Below are 15,178 nucleotides of genomic sequence, written 5' to 3' on the forward strand. Positions count from 1 at the left end.
TCAAACAATAATTAAATAAACACACAAACAATACCCATTATCAAATAATCATAATTAATTAAATATAATAAAAATAGGGTGTTACATTTGACATGGTTAATTGACACATTATCAAACTTTTTGACTAAAGATAATGTGATGGTGACATTGCTTACTATGTTTTCTTTCACACATTTGTATTCTTTTGTCAATTGTTTTACCACTAACTCTGAATCTCCTTTAATTGACACATCCCTGGTTCCTACATCTAACATAATTTGAAGTCCAGAGATCAAGGCTTTATATTCAGCCTCATTATTGGAGCATTCACCCTTAATTTTTTTAATCTAAACCTAGTTAGGGTTCCATCTGGTGACACAATAAAGATACCTACACTAGTTCCTGGTTTATGTTTAGATCTGTTAAAGAACAATTACCAGAATTTAGTGTCTACGTAGGCCTCAGTAATGTTAGCCACTAAATCAGCAACGATTTTCCCTTTGACTGCTTTTAAAGGGACATTAGTGAGTGAATATTCAGTTAATGCTAAAGCCCATTTACCAATTCTATTATGTAAGATAGGCTTAGACAACATATTTTTAATAACATCAAAGTGAGAATAAACAGAAACTTCAATTGGTTTTATATACTACTTGAGTTTATTACAAGAAAAGTACAAACATAATCATAACTTCTCTATAGCATTATACCTAGTTTCAGTATCATTTAATACTCGACTAAGATAGTAAACGGCTCTTTAGACGCCATTCTCATCATTCTAAGCTAACATACTACCTAGTGTTGACTTTGATGCTGAAATATACAATTTCATGCCTTTATTTCTTCTAGGTGGCGCTAATATTGGAGGCTTTACGAAGTAATCCTTTAGAAAGTCAAATGCCTCCTGATGTATCTTTCTCCAACCTAAATTTTGTTTCCATTCCCAATCGCAGCAAAGGAGAAAACACAAAAGTATTTCCGCTCATGTTCGACACAAATCATCTTAGGAAATTTATTTTCCCCAGCAAAGACTGAAGCTCTATCTTTGGTTGGTGCTTTGGTATTCAATATCTCCTTGGTCTTGTCCTAGTTTATTTCAATTCCTTTTTGTGCATTATGAAACCTAGGAAGTCGCCTGCACGAACACAAAAAGCACATTCTGAGGATGGTCTAAATGACCAAATTCTTAGGATGACCAAATTCTGAGGAAGTCGCCTGCCTTTTTCAATCCATATTTCCTTATTCTAACCAAAGACTATGAAGGTGGTCTAAATGGCCAAATTCTGAGGATGATTTAATTACAACGTCATCAATGTACACATGCATTAATGTGTCTATGAAATCATGGAACATTGAATTCATTACTCTTTAATACGTCGCTCTAGCATTCTTCAACCCAAAAGGCATTACGACCCATTTATAAGTTCCTAATGCCCAAGGACATATGAATGCCTATTTAGGAGTATCTTCTTTAGCAATAAAAATTTGATTGTAACTAGAATATCCATCTAAAATACTTAAATACTCATGACCTACGGCTCGATCGTCCAATATTTCTGCCACAGGAATTGGGTATTCTTCCTTTGGAGTCGCTTTGTTTAGATCCCTAAAGTCTATACAAACACAAAGTGCTCCATTCTTTTTAATCACATGGAATATATTAGCTAATCATTTGACATACCTGGCCATTCTGATGAATTTTCTCCTCATAAAGCGTTTAATTTCAGTCTTTATTTTTTATAGAACCCCTGGGGAGAACCTCCTTGGCATCTGCTTGACTGGTCATGTGCCCACATTGATAGGTAGTCTCATCTCAACCATGTCATAAATAACCCTGATATTTCATTGTAGTCCCATGCAAGATAATCATTGAACTCCTTCAACAAGTGGATAATTTTCCTTTTCATCCCACAGTTGACTTTGGTGCTAATGTATGTAATTCGCTTAGTCACTATATCACCTAAGTCGACTTCCTACAAAGGATCTTGCCCTTGCATATTTTGCATACCATCTTTTGGGTCTTTTTCAAACCCCAAAGGCTCATCATCATAAATGCAGTCGAGTCTTCGGCTTTCGGAAGCTGTTGGTTGGCTTGGTTGGCCTAATTCTTACACCATTATGGCTCCGAGTGCCATGTTCTTCATGTCATTGACCTCTAAGGCCATATTTAATCTATTTTTGACTAGATAAGCCAAAATCCTTGCCAAAGCGTCTGACTTAGGCATCATTATCAATGTTTTCATCGCCCTACCCAGTGGGTTCAACCTCGCTTTTAGTAGCAGGACAAGTATCCAACTTTTCCTGGTCCCAAATAAAACCATGTGTGGGGGGTGTAAGGTTAAAGTGTGGTGAAATCAGGATGTGGTTGAAATTTAGCATCCTCTAGGTAACATGGAGGCATTGTAGCCAGTTCTTTGTCGAAATTCCTCCTATTGACCACATTCACGTCAACAGTAAAATAGCCATGGTCAATTTCTACGTTCTCTACAATTCCATCATCACCAATTAAATTAAGTTTTTATAAAAACATTTTTCAAAAATACACAGCAGAACCTGGTTCGTCCCTACGTGGGAACCGGTTTCTGGCTGCTTCCCAAAACTTGCTTCTGATTTTTACTATGGGGAGCCGGGTTGTCCCTATCTGGGAACCGGTTCCCAGCAACCCAGAATTCTCACGCCTCTGTTTTTATAAGGGGAAACCGGTTCGTCCCACATGGGAACCGGTTCCTACGTACCTGCATAGCCAATTTCACCATTTTGGCAGCAAAATACTCTGTCCCATTTCCCCAATTCATGTACATACGAACATAACACACAAACATCATCGATTTACACACCATAACACATTTCAAACAAGTTTTGAACATATATTAATAGCATATATCATGGGTATTATCAAAATCATGCTAAATTACACGGGTTCATCAAAACCTAACAAAAGTTCCCAAACCCGACACGTACGATTGAACTAAACGAAAAATCCTAATAAATCCTACTACCTACAATCACATAAGGTTTACTAACCCGAAGAATCCCCCCTTACCTCAGAGTCGAATCTTCGAAGGTCTTCTTCTCCTTTGGCTCTTCTCTCTTTCACGTACTCTTCAGTTCTCAGACTTCTATCCCTTTTGCCTCTAACCTTCTCTTTTCCCAATTTCCTTTATTTTCATCATTTCACTATTTTATAAAAATAGCATAATTAGTTAGTAAGGCCTCTCCATTGGCACCTCCCTTTTTACTAACAACGTCATGGACCAATAACAATAAATCCCGTAATTCTTCCAAAAATCCAATTTTAATTACTGAATAATTAAATAATTTCCGAATAATTAGTTTAACTTGATTAAATTAATTCATGAAATTACGGGGTGTTACAACTCTCCCCCACTAAAAGAGTTTTCGTCCTCGAAAACATACTCTAAGTGAAAAGTTCCGGATAAGAGTCCTTCATCTGACTCTCCCGTTCCCCGTTAACACCTTCTTAGTCGAGTCTCAAAATCCATCTGACATATATGACATAAGCATGTCTCATGCACTCAATCTCGGCTCCTACGTCGCATTTGACCATCCCAAGGTATACCACTCGCTCTATCTCCAAAGGTTAATGACAATGAAACGTCGAGATGCGACCCATACAATACGCTCAGTAACTGAATAATACAATTTACATAATCCATGATATGATCACAATTGATCAGCACTGCATTAATGGATTCCATCTATCCACGTACCAACCTTAGACACACTTTTCCATCTGAGCGATAAAGTAATATTTACACTTACTCAAAACAATTCCTGAGTTACTACATCCATTAAAACATTCCCACCATCGGAACGAGTACACACAAGCATTTATAATTACATAGCTCATCAGCCTCAATATACCATTGCTTACAAAATAGCTCAATTGAGTCCCACTCTCCACTAAGAATCAAATCAACTTTGTCCTTCGTAGAGTATAATCCCTCATTACATTTAGAAATCTATATAACACCTTACAACATCACAAGATTATTATAGAATCATGTAGTATCAACTCTTCGTCTTTACTTCTCCGAATACATACTCGTTAACTACGTACAACCATAACAACATATTCATCGTCTCGGCAATTATTCAAAAGGGTCCTAATCCTTTGGCACGACATCCTTACGTCCACGAGATTCTAAACCCAACATATAGATCAACACATATTCTCATATTAATTCCTCACTGCTCACGAGTAGCACTCATAACACCACTCTACATCATACTTTCGTTGTGCGACTACGATCCCCCGTCTTAAGCCACCGTTTAATACTTTGCACTCTTTCATATTCACTTCTTCATAAGCTCCCACAATATGGTGAATGGTTATTCTCACAGCTTAGCATTCATCACATCTTATACCATTAAGGTAACAAACATTCTCATACCATCTATATGATTCCGTCTACTATCAACAAGAGATTAAGGGTGATCAAGTCCTCAATTTGTCAATAGATAGCCGACAACCATATTTAAGCATAAACTGTCGTTACTACATAATAGTGTCCTTTCTGAGTTTGTACTCAACTCATTAACATTATCATAGTCTAATAATTCTCTACGGTGTCCTTCTTCTAGAATATTCTTTCTCAACTCGGTAACATGCGGAACACAAACGCGACTTCTAAACCTCATTACACCATCCTCGTCGATTCTGAATTCACCATCTTTACCTTGGTAATTTAAAGTTGACTTATCGATCAACTCAACATCAGCTTTCTGACTTTCTCTAATCTCGTCAAGAATACCATTAGTCAGTTTTCAGCATACCCTATCCAACATTATTAGGAGCACCTTCACATACCCAACTTAATTCTCTGAATTGTTCAATTAAATCCAACTCTTTCACCATCAGCATCGACATTTTTAGAGGTTCCCTATTCAGTGCATTGGCACAACATTTTCCTCACCAAGATGATAATCCAAAAACTCTAACCATTTCTATTGCTTCACATTAAGCCCTTGCTGATCAAAGGGGTACTCTAGACTCTTATGATCACTAAACACTTCGAATCTCGAACCATACAAATAATGTCGCCACAAACAAAACCACAGTCGTCAACTCTAAGTCATGGGTCGGATAATTCCCTTCGTGCTCCTTGAGTTGTCTCGACGCATAAGCTACTACTTACTGATTTAACAACAATACACCACCCAAACCCATCAGTGACGCATCACAATATACTACAAACAGTTTCAAGTCTTTTTCACCTTCTCTACTAATTCACTCATCACTCAAATCCATCGGTACTTAAATCATCTTTATCAACTTATTCATCCACGTCACATTCTATTCAACCTCGTTTCAAACAATCGCGGTAGTAAGCATTCCTATTTCAACACTGGTTCATGCTTCTTTAACCGACATCATAATATCTCCTCATAGGACCACTCTATGGTATTTATAACTCTTCCATAAGGTAGAACATAATCTCTTCTCTTCGTGGGTTCAAACAAGACATTAATCCGACACTCAGAGCTCAAGACATGAATTTTCTAATTGTTATCCAAAAATGCAACACCGACGCCATGCTGCAACACTCTATACGATATCTCCAGAACTCCTCAATTGGCACACTTAATTCCTAAAATTTCTTCTCAACAAGCCTTCTCATTATTCTTTCAATCCGTTCAACTCTGACGCTGAAGTCTCGTGCGGTACCAACGAACAAGTCTAGTTCTAAGGACAAGTGTAACCGTAACTTCACCTCTTTCTAACATCATCCTGACACAATTAAATATGTTACAGCTGCTGCAACCATTTTTATAACAAAGCTCATCTCGTTATCTTTCCGACGCTTCAAACGGAACTCAAATCGGATGTCCAGAATTCCAGTTATGAATTTTCGAAGTTTCATAACGATTCAGCAATTTTCCTGCGTTTTGCTTACGGAAATTCTGCTCCAAAACTCATCCTCTTCAAATCAATCTCATTATTAACATCCCCTTATCACATCTCTTAGCTTCAAAACTTCTTATAACTTAAACAACACATTTCATCGCTGAAGTTCGATTTCTGCAACATCATGAAACCCAATTCATGTACGCCATCATCAACCTTCTTATCCTTGAGATCATACTCGTCTCTTTGCATTACTCTCACTTCGAAACGTTCTCAAAAACACCGATAACCTCTACTATCATCTCAATTACTTACTAGTAATCCTACGACAAGGTCTACGACAATACTTCCTTTAATCACTGCTTCAACAGCGACCTTTCACATAGAGCTACTCACACAACAACATCACAGTCCATCAGTAGCACTTGAAGCATCACAACTTCGAAATTCCATTTCTCAGAAATAACCATCATCTACTCCGAGACACTCCAACTGAAATAACAACCACAGTCTTCAGCCCATGTCACATTCACTTCAGAAAACAATAACTCCACACTCTTGTCCTGCTGCCCTACGCATCACTCTAACATCTTGCATCTGAGACATATCCGAGAAGCATGACATCTCCCCCACTAGTTTCAATCCCGCTTCTGCAGGCAAACAGTTAGAACACACTGAGTACCGACAGTGTTTCACACACATGTCGCATACCGAAAGGAAAAATTAACAACAAGACTCTGGCCACAACGACCGACTATGCTCTGATACCACTATTGTAACACCCTTCTAAACCCCCGCGGAAAATATAATAAAATTCAGAGTAAACATGAAATACAAGGGTATCACAATTACTTTAATATAAAATATCATAGTCAATTGTCATGCCACACAGGGAACCATTTAACATAAAACGCGATTCATGTTCAACACAGCGGATTATAATTCATGACATTGCATATTCATCATCTATGTAAGTCACTGTAATACAATTATAAAACAACAAAACCAACAAAGTAATTCGTCTCTAAACTAGCATTCCCCAATGTTACAATCAGAGCATGACTCGACACGAACTACGGACTAGCCTACGAGCTATCCTCACCCATTCAAGATGCCGCTACTCCTTAATCTGAAATCATCAAAGTAAGGGTGAGTTTCATTCGAATTAATAAACATTATGCAGTCTGTCGCTACCGCGAAAATTAACAGAGTCGCCACTAACATATTTATCCTGAAAAGGAAGGGAATGCCAGCAAACCACAAAACAAAACAACGGTCTCACGACCAGAGAAAAAAGGGTAAGGGAGTCGGTTACGCGAGGGGAAGGTACTAGCACCCCTCGCGCCCATCGTACTCGATGGTATTCACGCCTGTGTCTAAAACTATGGGTGTGTAAGCAAACTACGCTAATCTGGACTAAAATGAATGCAGAATGTAGGGAAAAGAAAGGATTATGCTCGCACGGGCCCTACCCCGCTGCCTACGTATCTGTTTTGCAGAATCAGAGCTACCGTAGCTCGGCTAACTAGTTTCTATTTGTTTTGTGTTTTTTAGGTGAACGAGTTACATTCACACTCCGCTGCTCGGCCTTTGGAGACTTATGCTGGGAATGGAGCGGAAATAACAAGCTCTTAAGAAAAGAAAATCAAAGAGTGTGGTTTGTGTTTTAAAGAATGCATGAGGAAGACCTAAGCTAAGGGGGAAAGCTTTCTACCTAATGTTATCATACAAAGGGTACAAGTCTAAGCTAAACTAAACAACCTACGGGGGAAAAAGGAAAGCACACAAATAGCACACAAACGAGCATCCGCTCGTAAAGCAAACAAAACCAACGGCACTGGCCGAGTGGTAGAAAAGCAGTCCCGCCATAGCCAAGGGGAGCAGCTCAACCCAAGTCAACCAAGCATTAGACCTCGCGAAAATGATCGGACCATAGACAAGAGGGCGGACCCCTCTCAGCAACCAAGCCGTCACGGATCGTAAAGGAAAACGGTGCGTGCGTACACCGAGCATCAACGTCGAGCGACGCGAGCTATAGGAAAGGTGGGGGTCCGACTGCATGAACCCTTTTCCTGACATACTCGATAACAAGATCTTGTGCAGGTTCAGAAGCGAGTGACGCGTAGCGTGCGCTTACTGAACAGACTCGATGAAACTAGGCGGGGGTTGATTGCTAACCCTTTCCGCATGCCTTCCATGAGGACTTAACGGAGTGCCATATAGGACTTATTACACCGTGACTCCCTGCCGCAAAGCACAAATGTAAACACACTAACAAAAACAGAGCCTCTTTCGAGGGCTTGGCCATATGCATGTCTAGGTCCTACTTCTCATGTTACAGGATGATGCGGAAAAGCGATAAAGTGCAAGAGAAATAAAATGAAACGGGAGACAATACTGAACGGATAGCAAATCCGCAATGAGCTAGCAAGCGTAAGCAGAACTAAGAAACTTCACGTAATCTAACATCCAGCAAAAGCCAGGAGTCCAGCATAAGCGTCAAAGCGATGCGGTGTGAAAATAAATCACAACCGCTATGTGATGCGTATCAAAAACAACCACACAAGCAACCTGCAAGAGAAACACAAGCCAGACGATACAGGAATATACATCTCAATGAATGAGAGATCAGGTGAATCGCATCGGGCATAAGTTCGTGTCCCACAAATAAAGTGGAACACGATGCAAATCAATCGCACCGGAAGCGAATTTGTGTCCCACAAATAAAGTGGAACACTGAGCAAGTCGAATCGCAATCAAAGGCTCTCTCGAAGTACCTCGCACATCTCAACACCCAAATCAGTAATAACAAGGAGGCATGCACCCGCCATAGAAAATAATAGAAATTAAATTCTAAGTAAATTCTAAAATAAAATCTAACAAGATTAAATTGTTTTTTATGACATTTTTTATCTAAAAGAAAATAGAGCAAAACTATGTAACAAAAGCATTTAAAATCTAACAAAGAAGATATTACATGTTTTTGGTATTATCTTTTTTATCAATGCGAAAAATCTAATCAAACATAATATTTTTTTATAGCATTTTATCAAAGAATTAAAACTAAACAATATAACAAAACATTTAAATTCTAACAAGCAAAAGATATTAACGTGTTTTTATTATTTTTATCGTGCAAAAGTCTAGCAAAATTAATTGATTTCATGCTAATAAAAAAGTTAAACTAATGAAAAAAAAAGTTAAACTAAAGTTAAAGATAAAAAAATTAATTTATTAACGTGTTTTTATTATTTTTTATTAGAAGTTAAACTAATAAAAAAATCTAATACAAACAAACATATGCACAGGGGGGTTTGAAGTTGAAAATAGGGTGCAGCCAACAGTTGGGCGCGTGGCTGAGGAATTGAGCCCAAACAGAGTTTTTTTGTTATAGTTTTCTGGCACAAAAATGATGGCAGTGGGCTTAGGAGAGGTGTGAATCGCATGAATGTGCTAGGCCCTAGGAGTTTGATCCATCATCAAATATTATACAGATTATTAACGTTTGATTATCAGATTTCCACACACATTAATCCTAATTAATAACAGTAAACAAGATTTAAGTCAAAATGAAAATTAAAAGGGGATTAGGGTTACATGTATGAAGCATCAGATTATCTCCTTCCTCTCTTCAGGTTAAAGCACATGACGGTGCCGTAAATCTCACCTTCTCCGGCGAGCACTTTGAACGCCGCCGTGAATCGACACCATCTCCTCTCTCAATCTCGTCTTCCTCTCTCTCGACATCATCTTTCACAAGGCAACGACGGCGGCACTCTCCTTCTCTGATTCAATCTCTCATTCGGTTATCCCTCAATTTCCGATCTCGTCTCTGCTCGATTGCTTCTCTTTGAATCGTGAAGCTAATGGTTCAAGGAAAATGCGTGCGCTGCGGTTGTCGAAGTTCTTGTTGATGAAGAGGTTATTCAGAACATGATGAAGATTATTGAGATACGATGCTTGATGGTGATTGATGGAAACGTTGCGGAATCATCAGAGAAGGTTTTGGATTGCGGTTCAGAATCGTGTTCACTGCAGGAGGAACAAAACTATTTGTTGAAATCGAATCGGCGACGCGGCGATATTGATGATGATGGATTCAGCGGTGAATGATATTGAAGGTATGAGGTTCTTCTGTGTGAATTCCTCAATCTGTTTTTTTGATTTTTCGGCTTTCGTATACAAATCGAAGAATGGAAAGAGATCACGATTCTCAGAGTCTGATTATTCTGGTTTTTTCAGATTGAAGATTGGTCAAAGATTATCGTGAATGTTGAAGGTTGGAGAGGTTTTTTCTGAGTTTTCTGCATTCTGTTGAAGGAAGAGTTGGCGATTATTAAGAGATTACAGAGTTTTCTTGAAGATGATTGATGAAGATGAGCGAAGGTTCTGATGATTATCAGTGGATTGAAGGTTTTCTGATGAAGTTTTTCTTAAGATTCATGAATTGTGGAAGATGATGAAGGTTGAATTGAAGCGTTGAAAAAGATGATTCAGAGAGAGTGAGGTAAAAGTTTGTTACGTTTCTTGCTCAGAGCGAGAGAAAGATTTGAAGATTGGGCGAGAAAGTTTGTTACGATTCAGTTTTCCCATTCTTTTTCTATTACGTTTTTCTCCCCACCCCATTTTCTGTTATGTTTCTTCTTTGTGAATTCAATCTTCCCTCCCCCTCAATTCTCTGCTGATTTTCCCTTATATGCATCTGATAAGAGTTTTGCGTCGGTTCGGTTTATTTGCAGGCTGGTTAGTTTCTTTAATGAACCGAATTGATGCGGTTTTTTGTTGGTTTATGCAGGTTGCCGTGTTGAGTTTAGATACAGGGCGGTTCGTGGGGCTTTATTCACAGTGCAACACAATTTTATTGACTTTGGCTGCAAGTTGATTTCATTTGTGTACAGGATCGGCTTATCTATGGTGCAGCACGGTTCAACTCATACCAACTTGTTCTTGTGGAGCTTTTTCTCTTTTGCAGCAAATGTTGTATTGTTTTTGTTGTATTTTTTGTAATGGGCTTTTTGTAATGGACCTTTGAATGGTAAATCTTTTATAATGAACTTTGAACTTTTGGTTTGTAATAAAATTTGAATTAGTTATTGACTTGATAATAGCTTTGTATACCAAATAATACCAATCCAAATAATAATTTCCCTCCATTATGTTTCAATTTAGATTCAAGTCTCTCCTTGCAATATTAAGTGAATTCTCTGAGTCGAATCCCTTAACAACAAATAAGCGCCTCAAGAACTTTGAATTTTGATTTGCAAATTGTGATTGAAACATTGAAATTTCGGTCCTTGTTGATTAAGCAAAAATCCAATTCTAATGAACAAACTCGCATTACCTTGTACTTCCACCTTTACTCGCACTTCCAATGAGTCTCTAACCCTATCTCTCACAATCCAAGCCGAAATTGACTCCCCTTGAGAAATCCTTGATAATGAGGAATTTGAAACATAAGAATGTCACTTTAACTGGATGATCTTCAGAGGAAAACTTTATTATTTTTCTACGATTTTCACATGACGAAATAAACGTCATTCATAAATTATAGCATTGAGAAAGAGGGCAAATTTTGGGGTGCAACACAGTCATAAGCAGTAAAATGTCATAGCAATTATCATCCACCCAACCATACATATAATCGGAATTATTACAACAAGCAAGCATCAATTCAACAATATTTGGCCATCGGCCCACAACTCCTCATTCCATAAAATAATCAAGTTATATTAACAACAACTCCTTAATACATCAATCATGTAAACACACCAAGGCATAACACTGGATTTTATCCAATCATGTTATAACCAATGCATATGATTCAATTGACTCTATGCATGTGGTACCAACATTCGTGAATCACATGCATAATGTTTTTATAGCCATGTGCAGTGGCCGACTTTATTTTTTAAAAACTCGATTTAATTGGTGATGAATTGAAACATGGTATATGTATATGTGCTTATCTATATGACTATTGATGAATGTATTTATGTTGGTGATGGGATTATGATATCCAATGAGTGATGTTGGTATATACCATGTGGTAAATGATACTTGCTTTGTGATTTTACTATTGAGTTGTTTTGGAAATTTATTACATTGTGTGCAATGATGATAGATGTAACGATGTATGATTGTGGTGATGATTGATGATTGATGATTGTGAATATTAATATGCTGTTAATATTAATATGTTGGTTGTGGTGAACGTATGTGAATGATTGAATGATGCTTGGACATGTACATACTTGTTGTGATGATATTTGGTAAGATGAAATGAGACGATGTTAAGCATCGGATCGGTGATGATATAAGTATGTGATATATGTGCATTCATTCATAATTCATATGCATTGGATCCCGTTGATGAGTGGATCGTTGGTGGCTAATTCCCATTGTGTGGAGATTAGAAAGCAGTCATCATGTGCCCATGTGGGGTGTGAGCGATGAGGTTAGTCGTGTGCCCATGTGGGGTGTGAGCGACTTGAAGGGCAGTATCGTAGAGAGAAGTCATGTGAATGTGATTCACGAATTTTGGTACCACATGCATAGTGTCAGTTGAATCATATGCTTTGGTTATAACATGATTGGATGAAATCCAATGTTATGCCTTGGTGTGTTTACATGATTGATGTATTAAGGAGTTGTTGTTAATATAACTTGATTATTTGATGGAATGAGGAGTTGTGGGCCGATGGCCAAATATTGTTGAATTGATTGTTGCTTGTTGTAATAATTCCGATTATATGTATGGTTGCGTGGATGATAATTGCTATGACATTTTACTGCTTATGACTGTATAATGTTTATTAATTCGAATGAAACTCACCCTTACTTTGATGATTTCAGATTAAGGAGTAGCGGCATCTTGAATGGGTGAGGATAGCTCATAGGCTAGTCCGTAGTTCGTGTCGAGTCATGCTCTGATTGTAATATTGGGGAATGCTAGTTTAGAGACGAATTACTTTGTTGGTTTTGTTGTTTTATAATTGTATTGCAGTGACTTGCATAGATGATGAATATGCAATGTCATGAATTATAATCCGTTGTGTTGAACATGAATCGCGTTTTATGTTAAAAGGTTCCCCGTGTGGCATGACAATTGGCTATGATATTTTATATTAAAGTAATTGTAATACCCTTGTATTTCATGTTTACTCTGAATTTTATTATATTTTCCGCGGGGGTTTAGAAGGGTGTTACACTTATAGTCGAGCCAACTGAAAGACTTACTTGAAACAAACCCAAAATGTGGGTTGTCTTTCTCTCATAGTTTGACAATACCATGTTGTATGGTCACAAGTCTATGTCGAACTTAGCAATCTTCTTCAGTAAAGACTGTGGCATCAGGTTTAGTGCAGTTTTACCATCAACAAAAACTTTATTCATTGGAAATCAATCCACATTTGCCCTTATAAAAAAAGGTTTAAAATGATACATCATGCTTGTGGTTGGTTTCTTAAACAAAGCATATTGTTCTTCTATCACACCATTACTCATAATATAATGAGCATGAACCTTTTTCTACTATTTTCAAATGTTGTGCTTCCCCACTGTGTATACAGGACGAACCCATCTGTCACGAGGCACATTAGATGGTGCCACAAAAGTTCTCCGATATGGGGATTTGGCCTTGCCTTGTGGCATCTTAACTTTGAAAGACGCCCTTTGTAATATCCCAATTTTATTAGATATTTATTAAATTAGAATTATTTAGTGTTTTGATAATGAATTGTTTTATTTAATTATTTTTTGGGGTGATAACTTATTAATTATGTGCTATTATGTTAATTTAGTTATTTGAGGAATTGGTGAAATAATAGTGAATTAGCTAAATGGGCCTAATTAAGTTAGAAAGAATAGTTGGGTAGGTTAAGCCCAATATAAATTAAAGTTAGTAGAGAGTTTGTGAGGTAATAACCTAATTAGAAGAAAAGAGAGAAAGATAGAAAGAGGAAAAAAAGGCTAAGAGAAGAACCAAGAGGAGAGGATTCTTGATTTCATATAAAGGGTGGATTGAATCAAGAGGTAAGGGTTATAATCCAACTTATTATAGATTATATAATTGGGTAATGTTGTGTGTAGGATATGTTACGTGTATAACCTCTTATTCTCTTAATTTCATAGATTTGGAAAATATTAGGGTTTATGTTGAATTCATAGGATTTGTGCTATTAATCATGTTTGATGACGTTTGTATATGAACCCATGATTAAAAACCTGAATAGGAACCCATAACATGTGATAAAATAAAGTTTGAAATGAGTTTGGTTGGTTAAAATCGAATTGGAGTTGGTATGAGAGGTGCTAAAAACGCACAGAATTTTCTAATTCTGGTGTGGAGTGTTGGGCGAGTATTTTGGAGCGCCGATGGAACGTGCGCTTACACACCTCTGTCAGGCGAGTCAAGAGGGCGAGGAGATGTCACTCTACTGACTTGGAGCGTCGGGCGACCCAATCCTTCTACTAGTCTCTTTTTAAAGGTTACTTTGCGAGATCAATAAGGGAATCTTAAATATTTCCCCTCAGATTGCAAAGCCAAAGGATTTAATCAAGGTGGATTTTGTTTGCTTGTAATCAGATTGAAACAAGTTGGGAGCTCAATACATTGACTTTGTGTGTAAAGCTTACTTTTCAAGAATGAAAGTCTTAGGTTTTGTACACAAATGGAATGAAACTTGGAAAATACAAAAAACACTTGGATTATAGCATAAAATCAAGTGTAATCTTCTAAATTTAGCGTTTGTAACAAGTTACATGGGCTACACGAAAGGAATCTTTTCATTTGAAAAGGTTTTGGTTCATAACTTCTTCATGTTCATGGCTTGAATTCAAGTGATATGGTGTCTTCATTGCAAAATCATATCTCATGGCTCAAGTAATGAAATTCCATGCTAATGGTCTCTTTGGAATTCTCTTGCTACATACTTCAATCCACTTGTTAAATTTTTTCTCAAACTCCTTTTGAATCATGGTGAAAAATGGTCAATCATTTTGCGAGGTCGGGTTGGTGGAGGATTTTCTTTTGCGGGTGATTCGATCTAACTATTATGGTGTGAGTTAGGAAGTAATGTCATAGTTTTATTTATGCAATTATGAGTGCCAAAGTATTCATATATATATATATATATATATATATATATATATATATATATATATATATATATATATATATATATATATATATATATATATATATATATATATATATATATATTTATAGGGATCAAATTACACCCTTAAGTTACACTAATTGTTTCACTCATTTATGACCTTTGATTTTATTTTAATCTAACGGTTATTAAATGATTGTTGGACTCACATGAT

Source organism: Vicia villosa, linkage group LG3, assembly GCF_029867415.1.
Source record: "Vicia villosa cultivar HV-30 ecotype Madison, WI linkage group LG3, Vvil1.0, whole genome shotgun sequence".
NCBI classification, from domain to species: Eukaryota; Viridiplantae; Streptophyta; class Magnoliopsida; order Fabales; family Fabaceae; genus Vicia; species Vicia villosa.